The 15670-nt window shown below is 38.2% G+C and overlaps 1 protein-coding gene across 3 annotated transcripts in view; it reads left to right on the top strand.

Moving 5' to 3' along the window:
- The window catches only part of RBM47 (RNA binding motif protein 47), a 140147-nt gene that overhangs the window by 26147 nt on the left and 98330 nt on the right, over positions 1-15670 (top strand). Inside the window, exon 1 of one of the 3 annotated variants that reach the window (XM_031942724.1) lies at positions 7472-7902. The exons of the other annotated variants lie outside the window; for them this stretch is intronic. The gene's annotated coding sequence lies outside the window, so the exon portion shown is untranslated. Of the gene's footprint in view, positions 1-7471; positions 7903-15670 lie in introns of those variants that run through there. 3 annotated transcript variants of the gene reach the window in all.

The raw sequence follows: 15670 nt of genomic DNA, 5'->3' as shown, positions 1-15670 counted from the left end.
GTGATTTGATTTGGCCTTGGTTCACAAGATTTGTGGGTGGTTGAATTGAAGTTAGGATAAAATTTGCCATTTTTATGGTTTCTTGGTTAAATTGAACTTAGAAGATTTCGTGTGTGTGTGTGTGTGTGTGTGTAGCATTTAATCATATTGTCTTGAGCTAAATTATTGTTATTATATTTTATTTTAATTGAATTGTTATATTCTATTTTTCATGGTTGCTTTATTCTGCCTGTGTACATGTGTGGTAAAGCGATGTACAAATATTATCTCATTTAATCTCATAACAGTCCTGTGAGGTAGGTGCTATTATCCTTAATTTATAGGTGGGGAAACCGAGGCTTGCCCAACATTACACAGTTGTTAAGTGTCTGAAGTTGGATTTGAACTCAGGAGTTTTTCTCACTCCAGAACCAATCCAGCTCTGCCCAATTAGTTCCCCAACTGGATTGTAAAGTTGTATAAATCAGGGAATACTGACTATGTGGAATACTTTTATCTTATCCAAACTACTGTCAACATAAATTTTTTTGAGCAGATTAGTGATGAGCAAAAATATCTCCTGATTTTCAAGTCAGCCTTCAGATTAGAGGACATAGGTAACCTTTCCTAAATGGTGAATCCGACCAGCTTCTTATACTTCATCCCAATGTCACCTCCACGCGGATATGATAAGTCAGTGGGAAAGCCTAGATAGGTGATGGAACTTGCTGTTTTGGGAACTATTGAGAACAAGCCAAAAGGAGAAGCATTATGCAGCTGCCCGTACCACGTACCACCATTATCAGCTTCCAATCAAGAGCAGTATCACTGACTCTAGCAGAACAGGCTGACTTTTTGTCCTTGTCCATTATGTAATTCTGTCAAAATAAGATTATCTGGCAGAAGTCTCGTTCACGCTTAGAATTATATGAAATTTGGATTTTCAAAATACAGGAAGGGTTGAGGAAAGTTTCAGTTGGGCCTGCAGCATTGTATCAAATGAAGCTCCATGGGTCTCGGGCCAGATCCTATTTAATGTGTTTGTTCATGAAGTACACTCATTGGATAACAACTACTTAATGTTCTCCAAGATTATGCCAGCCAAGTACAAGCTCTGGCAGGTCTTGCCATGCTGAAAAATCTTTACATTGGGCCCAGTGATGGATTATTATGTGTGTATTCTGAAGACCAGCCTCCCTAAATTCAAGAGAGCTTCATCATCCCATTGGCCCCCGGGTAATGAATTTTTTTGGTCACTGAGGGATTGGGATCTGCATTCCCAGAAGAATTGGCTACGCCCACAAAATCCCAGATTTTTGAGGTAGAGAAACTTTAGGAGGTGTACTCCTTAAAGTTTGCCAGATGATGTCACATTTACTTGGTCTTTAGTAAACCTAATTTAGATTTCAAATGGACCTCCGAAAGTTGGATAAAAAGAAGTCAATAAAAATGGGAAAGTTCATTAGTTAGTTAACGGCCTTCACTCTTTTGGGATCATAGTCCCTTTTGGTAATTTGAAACCACATTTATTTCCCTTTTCAAAATAATGTTTTTAAATGCACCAAATAAAACTCATAGGATTATGAAAGAATAACAATTGGAGTAGTTATTGATTTAAAAAAAAAAAAAACTTCAGAGACTCTGGGTTAACAGAATGCGCTAACAGACCATGAACACATTCCTCAATGTAGTCAGACCATAATTGGACCAATAGCTTCGAATAATCCAATAGAATGTAAACTGAGTCAGCAGCGTAAAACTATAGATTAAGAACTCTCCCTAGCTCTAGGAAGGCAAAGGTAGATATTTCAACTATTAAGTGGTCATTCCTCAGGAGCATGATTTAGGCTTCGGTCTCACTGGCATTGGAGGGGGGTGTGTTTTGTTGGTGATTTATTGGGAAAAAAGTAGTAATCATTGATCTCGGCAAAGTCAGACTTTAAAAAGAGTCAATCAGAGGGAAACCTACATCATAGTCAGCTGTATTAATATTGTTTAGGTGCGTGTGTGCATCACTGACTTGTAAAGAAACTCTGGGCAGTGTGGACAATGTTAGACCTGCAATAAGAAAGAGCTAGATTCAAAATCTTGCCTCTGAAACATGTAGTGTGATAATGGGGAGGTTGTAGATTTGCAGCTGGAAGGAACCTTGGAGGTTGATCTCATTTTACAGATAAGGAACCGAGGCCCAAAAAGCCAGTGTCTGGGGTCCCAAAGATAGTGTTTGAAGGAGCCTGTGATCCAGCCCTCTATGCTGCAGCTTCCCAAGATCACCCAGAGCCAGCATTTATTCCCACTGCTTTTTCTTTTGCTTTTTTTGTTTTTGCTGAGGCAAATTGGGATTAAGTAACTTGCCCAGGGTCACACAGCCTGGAAGTGTCAAGTGTCAAGTGTCAAGGCCACATTTGAACTTGGGTCCTCCTGACTTCAGGGCTGATGCTCTATCCACTGCACCACTCAGCTGCCCTTCCCTTTCCTTCCCCGACCTACCCCCCACTTTCTTCCAGAGTTTTTCTAATACTGACTGAAAATTGCCTGGAGAAATCGAATCTTCATGGTAGAAGGTAAAAACTGAGTTGGGCCTTAAAAGGTTCGGATTTTCTGCATGTGAAGAGAGGAGCACAATAATGTAAATTACTACAGTTGATAAATCTACCATCACCTCCTCATTTCCATCATCCCTGTTCTCTGAAAACAAAAAAGTTTTCAGTATGATCTATTTCCATTCTGGGATTTGTTTTAGGATTCTCTTTTCATATTAAAAGAAATATTAATTTCTTATATTATTAAATTATTTACTAATTTTAATTATTAAAACATTAAAATGGCATGATAATGGATTTCTCTTACTCACTGTTTGGGAGGAAAAATACTTTGTGACTCCATTTTAGTAGTATTATTAAACACAAGACTTTTTCTTCGCCTTCCCTTCTTTTTTTAGTCTGCCAATTAATATTTATATGTGGCTTTAATATTTATATGGACTAATTTGGAGTCAGGAAGATAGTCAAATCCAGTCCGAAACACTTGTTTGCCTCAATCTTTCATCTGTAAAATGGGCATAATAATAGTATGTGCCTTATAAGGTGGTTATGAGGATGAAATGAGATAATAATTGTAATGTATTTAGCAGAGCACCTAGCACATAGGAAGCATTGACTATAAATTCTAGTTATCATTAATATTATTATATGTCACAACATAGAATATGCTCATGTTGATATAAATACTATATTATTTATAATAATTATATTATTATACTATTAATTATATAATATATATTAATTTGGTCACCATCATTATGCCAGGCACTATGCTAAATACTGAGGATAAAAAGAAAAGGCAGCATTAGAATGGATTTTTGACTATGATATCTTAAATTCTGCAAATTAACCCGAGAAATAATGAATGAGTGAGGGAAGATTTGAGGTTAAAATTAGGAAACAGCCTAATAAATGTTTTGGGTCTCATTCCTGGCTCTAGGAAGTATGTATCTTTTCTTACCATACCTATTGACTGACCTTTTCTATTTATCTGATTTTCCTTCCAGCCACACCCCCAGTTGAGTCTTGTGTGGCTCCTGCCTATTTACTCAAGGCTCTGCCCCTTTCTTAATTAGATTTGCTGGTTTTCAGATAAGGGTCTGAGATTACCTCCCACTCCAACTGATGTTGGCCTGCATGGCCATATTGGAATAGGTCCTTGCAAAAATATTGGCCTGAATCTCCTTTGTAATTTTACAGATTTGAGCCGCGTGCACATAGGCTGTATGAAATCCACAGCAGCAAGTGGTAAGGATTATTTTGCTAGGTTGTATTGCAAAGCTTCACAACATAGAAGGAACAATTCAGACCTTCACGTCGGGAAACCAGGGTTTTCATCTTGATTTGTAGGTTCTTAGATTTTGACTCAGTTGCGAATTGGAGAGAGCCTCATGTCCTGAGAAATGCCCAAAGAAATGAAGGTCACACAGTGTTGAACAAAAGAGTAAAACCCAAGACTTCTGATAAGAAGCCCTGGACTCTCCTTATGCTCCATTTTCTTTAGCCCTCAAGTTTGTTCATTTTTTCCCAAAAAGAAGGTGCCGGAGAAAATGGAGTTGCTCACCATAAATATTATGTAGGCAAGGGGGAACAGTGGGCCTCCATTTTAGGGATATGTTTTGAATTATGAAAAACGTTGCAAATTCACAAAGACAGAACAGAATAGCTTCTCTTGTCTTTCTGTCCAAGCCATGCCCATTTCACCATCCATCTATAATAATCTATTCAAATTATATGGATATTGATGGACCAGCCCTATCCAATACATGCATCAAGAATATCTCATCAATCGCCTCTTGGACATCTAGAATCGAATGTCCTGTAGATGTATATTTTTATTTAATTTTAATTTTTATTGTATTATAAAATATATTATTATGCATGCATATTGTTTATTTGCTTATATTTTGTTTTCCCCCAATTATATGTAAAATCAATTGTTAATATAACACCTAAAATTTTTTTGAGTTCCATATTCTCATGGACATCTTAAATTTAACACATCCAACACCAGAGTTCATTATCTTTACTTCTTCCAGTTAGCCAGACTTACAACCCAGCTGTGTTCATCAACTCCTTCCTTCTTCACACTCACCCCATGTATATCCTCTGGGGGAAAAGCTATTCCCTGTCTGGACTAAATGGTCTCTCAGCCTGGAGGCTCTCCCCAATTCTAATCCCTTGTTCACACAGTAACCAAGGTGATTTTTTTTTAATGTAGAATTATGTCATTACTTTGCTCAGTGAGTATCAGGAGCTCCTTATGAACCCCAGAATTAATTGTATGAACTTCTTCGGGGGAACTTCATCCCTTTCAGTCTCATTTCCCTTTTTTCTCTTGTACTCTACAGTGTTCCTCACACAGGACATTTCCATCTCTCTGATGGTCTGGCCAGCCATCCTCATACCCCTTCCCATTGGCCCTTGGTTTTCCTGGCTGTCCTCAAGACTCCCTTCAAATACCACAGGCAGTAGAGACCTTTCTCGGTCCCCTCAGTCCCAGTGCCTGCTCTTGTCAAATTATCTCCATCCACTCTCTGTATGTACCTAGTTATTTATCTATATGATTAAATGTGAGCTCCTTTGGGGGCAAGACTGTTTTGCCTTTCTTTGTATCTCACGCAGTTAGCACAAACCATGGGATATTTTTGTTGTTTTCTTTGGGGTTTTCTTGGTGGAGATACTGACGTGACCGTGGCCTTCTCCAGCTCATTTTACAGGTGAGGAAACTGAGGCAAATAAGGTTAAGTCAGTGCCCAGCTAGTAAGTATCTGAGGTCAGATTTGAACTGTGGAAGATGAGCAGTGTTCTATCCACTTACTACCTAACTACCTCCTTGATATAGACATATTAGATCCCCATATCCTTGTTTATTTATATAAACCCTATTAAAATAGTCATAGGGCTTTGAGATGCAAAGAAGGCAGCTGGAGAGTGAACTTTGGATTTGCGGTCCAATCCCAGATCTGGGCTCCTTGGATGAATGATTTCTCTTTTGGAAGGTCCATTTTCTCATTCATCTTGACAGCAGAATTTTGGATCTGTCACCTGTCTTAAAGAATTGTGATCCTCTACCTCTGTCTCCTAATTGGGTATTGGGGAAATCAGCTGAAAACAACTTAAAAGGAAAAGTTAAATTACTAAAGGATGGCCTGATGGGGGAGGAAGGATGGTTATGATGTGCTTTATAGGCTGATCTTTTTAGCATCACCTGGAAACTACTTCCTCCTAGTAGTCGCCTCCCTGAAGTCACTGTGGCTGCCCAGCTACCCAGTCATGGTTTTTGTATAGCACAGTCTCAACTGATCCATCATACCCGCTGGGTGTCTTGACCTAAAATTCTATAGAGTAAATAAGTGGTGTCCTGGATGTAGCCCCAGGGCTGGAATCGGGAAGATGTGAGGTGAAATCTTTGCCTCAGCTTTTCTCATCTGTAAAATGGCAAAAACTACTCAAGTATCTCTTCCAAGAACATTCAAATGGCTTCATAAAAGTAAGACAGGATGAGAAATGATTGAAGAACATAAATGCTCTTTACCTCCTTTTCTTGAAGTACTTGTTGAGCATTTCCCAAATTCAGAACGATAAATTTTGTTCCACGCTTTAAAAAACCAAGGTCTGGTACATGGGAACTGCTCGATAAAGGTTTGCTGATTGATTCAATGATTTAGCTTCTGTATTGAGAAGCCCTTGAAATAGACATTAAAAACAAAAAACCAAGCATTTTATTAAGTGCTTTTTACCAGGCACCGTGCTGTGTTTTTGATCCTCATAATCTTGGGAGGTTGGTGCTATTGTCTTTATTTTTAAAGATGAGGAAACTGAGGCAGAAAGTTTTAATGACTTGCCTTGGGTCATATAGCTGATAATGTCTCAAACCAGGTGTGAACTTAGATGTTCTTATTTTGTCTTGGTGGTGGGGAGGGGTGGTATCCACTGCCTCAGACTGGCAGAGTCAGGGAAAGTAAATATAAGGAATTAACTGTCTAATTGAACAGAATCTAATGGGAATATTTATACATAATATATTGAAAAATTGCAAATATCTTACAAAAAATATTGGTTTCCTCCTCTGAAGCTCCTCATTCAAATGATATCACCAGTCTCTTATCAATATAGGTGAGCTTCCATAACAGGAAAGGAAACTTGTCTCTCCCAATAAATACTTGCCAGGTGACTTCCCCAGGGGAATCTGAATCCAGAGCTACATGATTCTAAGATCTGTTATCAAATGCTTCCTGTGTGCCAGACCTTGTGCTAAGTGATGGGGTTAGAAAGAAAAGTCATTTGCTGGGAATTCAGAGTCTAAAGTTTCTGGTAACAACCATAATGCTAATATTTATACAGCATCTTAAATTCTTTCTCTGGACAACAAATCAGTGAGAAAGGCTAGTTTTTGGTGTTGGATTTGGACTTGGGATTTCTCTTGATCTCTTTAAATGGAAACTCCCGATGCTGGACTATAATTGATATGATCTAATAATAATAGGGAGATACCCGAGTCACACATTTAGTGTTGGGGGGGAAGGGGGAAAGAGAGGGGGATCTTGAACTTGGAAATTGGTATTCCTAATTGAAAGATCAAATACTAGCTGGTCTGCTATTCCATGCTCGGCTCCATCCAGTTCCCCACTTAGCTGTACCTATTTAGCATTTGATTATATAGGTCTCTTTTTAATAAATTTCACCTGTGTATTTCTGGCAACCTGTTCCAAAAGCTTTCTGTTCTCAGGACCCATCTTGACATATCTAAATGTCTGCACTTGTTGAGTTGAATTCATGGGATCAGAGACTTAGAGGTAGAAGGGATTTCTAGCTACTTTTATCCAATTGTCCTCTTTTTGCAGATGAAGGAACTGAACCCCGAGGAGCCTACAGTGATTTGCCCAAGATGATACAAGTAGTTAGTGTCAAAGGCAGTATTTGAACTCAGAATCAATGGTTTTTTCCTACTCTATCTTTCTTTGAAGAGGTATATAAATTGAGGGGAGGAAGAAGTAGTGGAAGTCATGATAGTGTAGAGAGTAGCACTTTACTTCCAGGAAGTCAGAATCTCTCCTAGCTGTATCTGAAATTGTGGAGCAATGTCTGCTCTGTCCTTGCTCAGTAGATTTAATGACCTTAAGGCTGTTCTCAGTAGGTATGAGCTACGATAACCATTGTTGTGTAAACTTTTCATGGTCTCTCTTAATAACATTAGGAGCACATTTGCTATATTTGATCTTGTGCTGAAACCACCTAAGTTTTAGAATGTTGCCTGGGTTTTAATTTTGACTGAAAAATACATAGGCCGAATGAAACAGGCTGGATTTTGCTGTGAAATATAAGTACACGAGCTTTGTTTCTTCCAAAATTCAAGTCTGCTCCTGTAGGAGACCAGGTAAGGAGAGTTTAGTTATATTTTGTATATTTTAAAAAATCAAGATTCTTTGTCATAGTCTGATGGAAGGTAAAATGATGTAATTGTGATACATGTGTACGTGGTATCTTAGCTTTCTTACATAGTCAAAATCGTGTTATCTTTTGATCTCTTGATAACAATTATGAAAGAGAAAGAATACCATGGGATTTAACAAAGTGTTTTTTTTTTTCTTTTAGCAGATTAATTTCATTCCACACCAACTTTGCCTCAACTCTAACCAGTTAACAAATTTTTAAATGAACAGCAGCATCTCTGTTTCCTAGTTTGACTAACAGGGAAACAGCTAATCCTCTTAACTTCCTTGCTTTTGCAAACAAGAGGTTTGTTGGAATGAAATCTTTTAATTAGATCAGTCACATGGAAGAAGTATTTATTCAATGATCCCACCTAAAACTTGTTAGGGACATCAAAGCTCTTTAGTCCAGCAGCTTCATTTGGAGTCCAATTTTAGGTCTTTTCAATAAAGATTGTCGATTGGGCTAGGTCTCTGACTTAAATTCATTATTTTTTCCACTTACACAAGGCAACCTGCTTTTTTTCATCAGGTAAACTAATTTATTAGCTAAACTACCTTATTTATCCTCCCATTTTTTGATATGAAAAGTAACACAATTCTCTGGATTACTGTAATGAAGGTCAAGATCAAGTGTTATCACTGGATATCAATTCCAAAAAGATCAATCTAATTGAAAATTTGGGTAGGAACCCGATTATATACTTTAGGGAATTATCTGCCTGAGTAAATCAACAAAGACATTAATAAATGAACCTGAGGTGGGGGAAATCCATATAATCTCTGGACATTCTTTTCAAGCAAACACACAATTACTTGTTTTTCTTGGGGTTTCTCATTGAAGGACATTTGAAAGTTTAAGCAGACTAACTGGTTAAGCCAGATTTTCAGTAGTATCCAGTAAATTGGAAGGGCTACTTAGGGTTATTGAGAGAGCTCCTTAAGAGACATCATGTTCATTTCTCAATTTCTGATTATAGGTAGAAGTAAATTTTGGGTTTTGTTTTGTTTTTTAAAGCCTTAGAGGAATCTCCATTTACTTAGACATTTAGTGTGATTTTACTTGCTCCTTAACTGAATGTTTAATGAATGTCTCCTATGTATTAGCGCTATTTTTGATGCTGTTGGGAGATAACAATTTTTTTTTGCCTTTGACTGATTCATAAGTGTATGGAGTAGACATAAACACATGAAATAGCTGTGATAGAGAAAATGATTAAGACCAAAAATGAGTGGTATGGGCAAGATGATATTATCTGAGGCTCTTTCCCCTCCCTTTCCCCTCAAACAGGAAAGTTAAATAGAATGACTTCCAAAATAGGAAATCCTTGTCACAGATGGGCCAACAGCTAGCTCATGGTTGATTGGTGTCCACTAAGACAAAAAAGATAGTATTTCACAATCCATTTTTTTTTTTAAATGGCAACTTATTCTTGTAATTTAACTCAGAAATGGAAAAGTAAAATGAGTTTAACTCCAAAAGCTGTCTTCCTAAACATTTGGATTGTGCTCTATCAAATACCCTAGTGCTTTTTAAATAAATGTTTGTTGGAGTCAATTGAGTTTGTATTATTTTCTTGTTCTTGTTGGAGACCTCTTACATAGGTAGGCTCAGATTCAAAAATAAATTAAACTGGAGTCCCTGGAGCAGTAAGAAAGCATTTCACTGCTCTAAATCTTCCATTTGGGTGTCAGTCAGTTGCTGTTTTCTAGACAGCCTTTTTGTGGACCTTCCACCTCCAACACATCATCCGTGCTTAAAGAGAATTTTTGAGGTGTTTACTGACAGGTTTTCTGCAGAAGTATTTATGTGCAGAAAACATTAATGATAGAAGGTTAGGTGAAATGAGTATATGGATAACAGAAGACGAAAGGATGATAAGGAAAAGGCAAGGTAGACCAGCTGCCCTCTCAGGAGGTTGTGGGACCGGGTCTTCTATATGTATCTTTATACCTCTTGCTCTGAGTAGCTCATGTTCATTGAATGGATGAATGAATGTGATTTTTCTCTAACCCATGCTGCTTTTTAATGTTGCTATACAAATGTATCAAGTGGGATTGTCAAAGTTGGATGACTTCCATAAATCCATCTGCACTGAATTCTCCCGATTCCAATGCCAGACAAAAGCATTTTTACGGATGGGAAACATCTGCTGCACCTTCTTTGCTCTCCTCCTAAAAGGGTTCAGGGAACCTCCTACAGATGGATAATTAGACGTGTTCCTATGACCTATTAGAGAATATAAGTCCTTAGAAACAAGATCAACATTTTCTTTTAACAATATCTTCAAGATACTGTCCATTAAATCACATTTTCCATATGTGCAAAATATGTGTATGTATTTATCTCTGTGGGGGAGTGGGGTATGTGTGCTATATGTTGGAGGCACATTGCACCAGTCTGCAATGTTTCTCCCTTTCTTTCCCTCCCTCCTCAAGATAGCAAACAATCCAATATAGGTTAAACACGTGCAATTCTTTTAAATATATTTCTGTATAGGTCATGCTGTGCAAAAATATCAGATCAAAAAGAAAGAAAATACAAGAAAAAAATACACAATAATAACAAAAAAGATGGAAATTCTATTATATGTGCATGTGTATGTATGCTTTGATTCACATTCAGTCTCCATAGCTCTCTCTCTGGATGTGGATGTCAAAGTCTACTGGGATAACCAATAGTTTTTTTAAAAACAAAAGCAGAGAAAAGAAATGGGCAAGAAAGAAATTTTTCTTTTTCGTAGAAATGGTGGCCTAATATGGCCAACCATTAGAATGGCCACTTCAGTGTTTCCACAGAACTAAACATTATAATTTTTTGAGCTGAGGAAGATCCAAGAGATCATCTCAATCAAAAAATTTGTAGCCTTTCTCTCACCAGACCTCAAACTCTCATTATAGCAGACTGTCTCACATAACTCTTTATCTCTAGTTTTTCACTGGGTGCTGTTTAGTTGGCCAACACCGTGTTCTTCAGAATGACTACTAGCTTCTACAATTTTAGGCGTTCCCATGATTTTAGAAAGTTCCTGTCTCTGGTATTACTTGTAGACCATCTATCATCCTATAGGTAAGAACAAAGATTGTGATTAGCATCTTGGCCACAACTGAAACTGATTGTATTAAATGAAGCATAATTCAATGGCCCTGCATTCTTCAGTTGAATTTCAGGAAGTGGATATATAAAAAAACAGAAGGACTGTGCTGTGTTCATAAGTGAGTTTAGGTAGCACTTACTGTTCTAACTAAATACAATGAAAGGTAAGGTACCCATCACTACCTTGGGGGTCTTTGGCAGAGGTCAGTCTATTTTTGGAGAAACAGTCACTTGTCCCCACCAATCGTCTCCAGCTCCTTCTTTCAAGAACCACCTGAAATTCCACCCTCTATAGGTGGGAAGCTTTTCTTAACGTGTCTTTAATACTAATTCTCTTCCTTTTGTTAATGATTACTTTATCCTGTATAGTTATTGATTCATAATTGTTTGCTTGTTGTTCTTTCTTGAGAGCCAAGTTTTGCTCTTCTTTGTAACCCCAGTGTTTTGCATTGTACCTGGCATGTACACAGCTGGTGAAATATTTACTGATTGAGGGATAGACTGACTAAATCACAACTTTGAACTTATATTCTCATTCTCATCTCATTCTTTCTCATCCTAACGCTCACCCCTCTATACCATATCCAATTGAACCTTCCAATTCTACCTACTCATCTTTCCCATCCATCCCTTTTCCCTCCACTAACAACCCACCTTCAAGCCCTTTGCCTAAACTATTGCATAACTTCCCAATTTGTCTCCCCACCACCACCTCCATTGTCTACAAGCTGACAAATCAATATTCCTTCCTAACCACGGGTCTGACTGTGACATTCATAAACTCAAGGAGGTTCAGTGGCTGTCTATTGTACAAACTTATTTGTTTTGCATTTCGAGCTCTTCCAAATCTGATGACCAACTCTCTCAGTGGATCTCCCATTAGTCCTCTCCATTATAGTCACATGGGTCTAATTCCTATTTACATTTTGCGGAAAAGTTTGATCGATACTCTGCAGAAACTCTCTCTCCTTACGTCCTCTCCTTGGTGGATGATTTTTAAGTGGAGATAAAGTACCATCTCTTTGGAGCCAGTACTGTATCCCTCCTTCCCCCAAAGTAGTTAATGCTTTTTTTTCTTCATCCCACCAACTCCACCTTGAAGTTAGAGGCTGGTTTTGCTTTTTTCCCCCCTTTTTTCTTTCTAAGATTTATCGCATTATCTAGTATATGGTAGAGACTTGATTTAAGAGCCCATTGAATTGAACTGGCTATTGACCAGTGGAGGCAGCAAACTACTTGGGTTTTGAGCTCCTTTCTTCTCCAGTTGTATTTATTATATACAAGCAGGGATAGGTACTGGGAGCAATTGTAACCTTCACCACCTTCCCTTGCAATATCAGATAGAGTCATATACCACCACCACCCCACCAAAAAAAAACATATATGTGTGTGTGTGTGTGTGTGTGTGTGTGTGTGTTCATGTGTTCCCTCCTGGGGCACAGAGCCCCAAGAGCCAGATTGCATGGTGGCAGGTGCAATGACATCTAAGAGGAATTGGAATTGGGAGAGAGGGGGGAGGGGGATCACAGGTGAGCCAATGAGGAGCTCTTTTCTTATCAGAATGAATATTTCAGGTCAAATGACCTTGCCCTTGCTGGGTAGGCAATGTTTCTGTTTCTCTCCATGCTGGCAGTCAAAGCCTTAGTACAAGCAGAGTTTTTGAATGTTTTCAAGATTTGCAGAATTTTTACATACCTACTGATCTGAGACACCAGGGTGAATGCTATAAATCAGGGCGAGGTGATTTGAGGATAGAATTATTAAACCAAATTTTTTGCCATCATCACTAGTGGTGACTGTTGTAAACACCCAATGTAATTCCAAATAGTTTTTCAGAATGGTTACAGCAATTCACGTCTCCACCAACAGTACATCAGTGCTTACGCTTTTTAGCCTAAAAGGAGGAAACTATTTATCACCAAACAAAATAGGTGTTTATTAAGTAGTTCTCATTTCATGGTGTTATTTTAGGTCACGAGAGGAGTTACAGGATATATGTCATTTTTTTGAGGATTTTATCTTACAAATATGTCTACTGAGTCAATTGGATTTAAGTAAGGAAGAGTCATCAGCCTTACTTTCTCCTCCAGCCATCTGGACGACAAGGTGACTAGAAAGAATCAAAATGTCTGTTTAACCAGTTTGCCAAAGAGGGCCCACTCAGTTGTTATGACCCCTTCTTTTACTCACTCGCTTTCTCTTGACACAATGAGAACAAGACTGGTTATCTAACACATAATTTCCTAAATTGACAGCCATGTAATACTTATCTGGGGTCATGGACTGTTTTTGAGATGAGGAGGAAGGGATGAGAAGATGGTCAATTTTTGTACCAGATAGGAAAGTGGGCATCCATTATGAATGAAATAAGATGGTGATTTCCGATGGGATGGACCTAATGTTTCATCTTTGGGTACTTGATGGAGCTGCATTGTGAGATAAGAGTGTGGGTTTGTGGTCTGAAGAAGTCAGCCTGCCCTTAATTTTTTTTTAGTAATACAAAACTCGACAGATTTCTTGGATTCACCTTCAGTTTCCTGCTCAGTAATAATCCCACTGTTCATATGGGCTTGATTTCTTCCCAATATCCTCCTCCTCCCTTTTCTACTAAGACTATATTATAGAATCATCCTTTCCCATCATGGAAACATTTTCATGGATCTCATTCATATCTGAGGGATTATGGTTCAAGAAATTTCCTAATATGTCAGTGCATTTCTTAATACAGGATTTATTGTTGTAATTATCTTATATTTCATATTTGCATTTTAGGTTGTTTTACATAATTGTCTCATTTGATTCTCACATCAGTCCTGTGAGATAATTGCTATTATTCCCTTACCCCCTTTAAAAGAAAAGCAAGACTTAGAGATTCAGTAACTTGCCCAGCTGGCATTTAAAGGCCCAGATTTTCCTTTTGATTCTCTTACCCTAACTGCAATTATCAGTACACATATTGTGGCTCTGCTGCTTTTTGTTGCAGCAAGGGTTTTTTGGTGGCAGTCCTGATTTCATTAGTGGAGTACTGATATGCTGTTTAAATCTTTAAGAGAGAAATCTAGCCAGTAAACCCCAAGATAACTTGGGAGGATTGACTAATTTTTTAAAAAATTACATTTTGGGCGGCAAAGTACCTGTAAGTGAGGTATGATGCCCTATGAAGAAAGAAAGAAAGGGGGGAAGGGAGGGAAGAAAAGAAAGCAAGCTCCACAAAAAAGTTGTGTTGGCTGATTGAACACTGGGGCACCCCAGCTGGGCTGTTCTTTTCCCTGTGGTTGCTTGACCTTGACATCTGGGAGATGAGGGCGTGACATGCCAGTGAACCAGATCTGACTCTCATTGATTGGTCAGTAATAGGTCACAGACCAAGCCCCAGTCCTTGCTTGGGTCTTTATTGACTCGGAGTAAATGTAAATAGCTGTTGTTTCTGTTTTGGCCAGAAACCCCAAGTCTTCCCCACCCTGATTCTTTCTAGCTCAAAAGAATGAACGTTTTTAGAAAAAAAAAAAATTTGACTTGATAAGAGGTCATTGTTTGCCTCAGTTCTTACTTATCCTTAATTACAGATTGCCCTTTTCCTCAGTCAAACTGAGACCTGTTAAAGACTAGCTTTAAAAAGGCTAAGGTCTCCTATTTCATCCAGGGCCATCTCCAGTCTTCCTGATCTACACCTGGCCAGTGCACCCAGATGGCTCTGGAGGACAAAGTGAGGCTGGTGACTTTGCACAGCCCTCCCTCACTTGTTCATTGCATCAACTCTCTGATAACATGGTCCTTCTCAAGTGGAATACTGAGTAAGAGAAAGAAGGGAATAATTTACAAAGGGCCCTAGAAGCACCCCTGAGCTTTTACCAAATAGTCATTTATTTGATTTCTTTAAAATGCAAGTATCCCTTAAAGTGGGGATTCTTAATATTTTTTTACTAGCTTGCTTGAAAGGTAAAAAAAATCACTGCAACTTGGAAGACATTTTCAATGGGATTTTGTGGAGAGGGATGCTGTAGAGAGGCAATTTTGGAAGGTTTGGAAGTGAGCAATGGGATGGGAGGGGATAGAAAGGGAGAGAACAAAGCTAGGATTTGAACAGCCAAAGGAGGTGAAAGGCACTGGAGGGAGAAAAATACCTGTTATGCAATTCTGCCTAGGGCTGTGATGGTTCTCATACTTTTACCCTGGGTAGCTGCTAGAGAAAATTACTAGTGCCTTTGTTTCCCACACACCCTTGAAATGCCCTTTCCCCTCCTCTTACTGAATACTCATACAGCACATTCTTAGCTTCCTTCCACGTCCAATTTGAGATTCTCCTTGGTGAACATCTCATAGTTGATTTCTCTTTGTTTTGAATTCCTTCAATATTCATATATTTTTTTGATAATTATTCAGTGAATTCATTTCTGTAACTGTAGCCTTAGACTGTGACACAAAATAAACCAAACACTGAAAACCTGCTTAGAATTTTCTCAATTGATTTCTCTAGTAGGTTCCTTATTTCCTGGAGTCTTGTTTTACTTTTATGTCTTCGCAAGTGATAGCATGAAACCCTCTGGTAAATGAAGAATGTTCAGTTGTGGAAGTTTTTTATACTTGCCAAATGTAAGGGAAAAAAAAGGATAAAA

The sequence above is a fragment of the Sarcophilus harrisii genome, chromosome 6, assembly GCF_902635505.1.
Source record: "Sarcophilus harrisii chromosome 6, mSarHar1.11, whole genome shotgun sequence".
NCBI lineage: Eukaryota > Metazoa > Chordata > Mammalia > Dasyuromorphia > Dasyuridae > Sarcophilus > Sarcophilus harrisii.
This window is presented reverse-complemented; position numbering and strand designations above follow the sequence as displayed.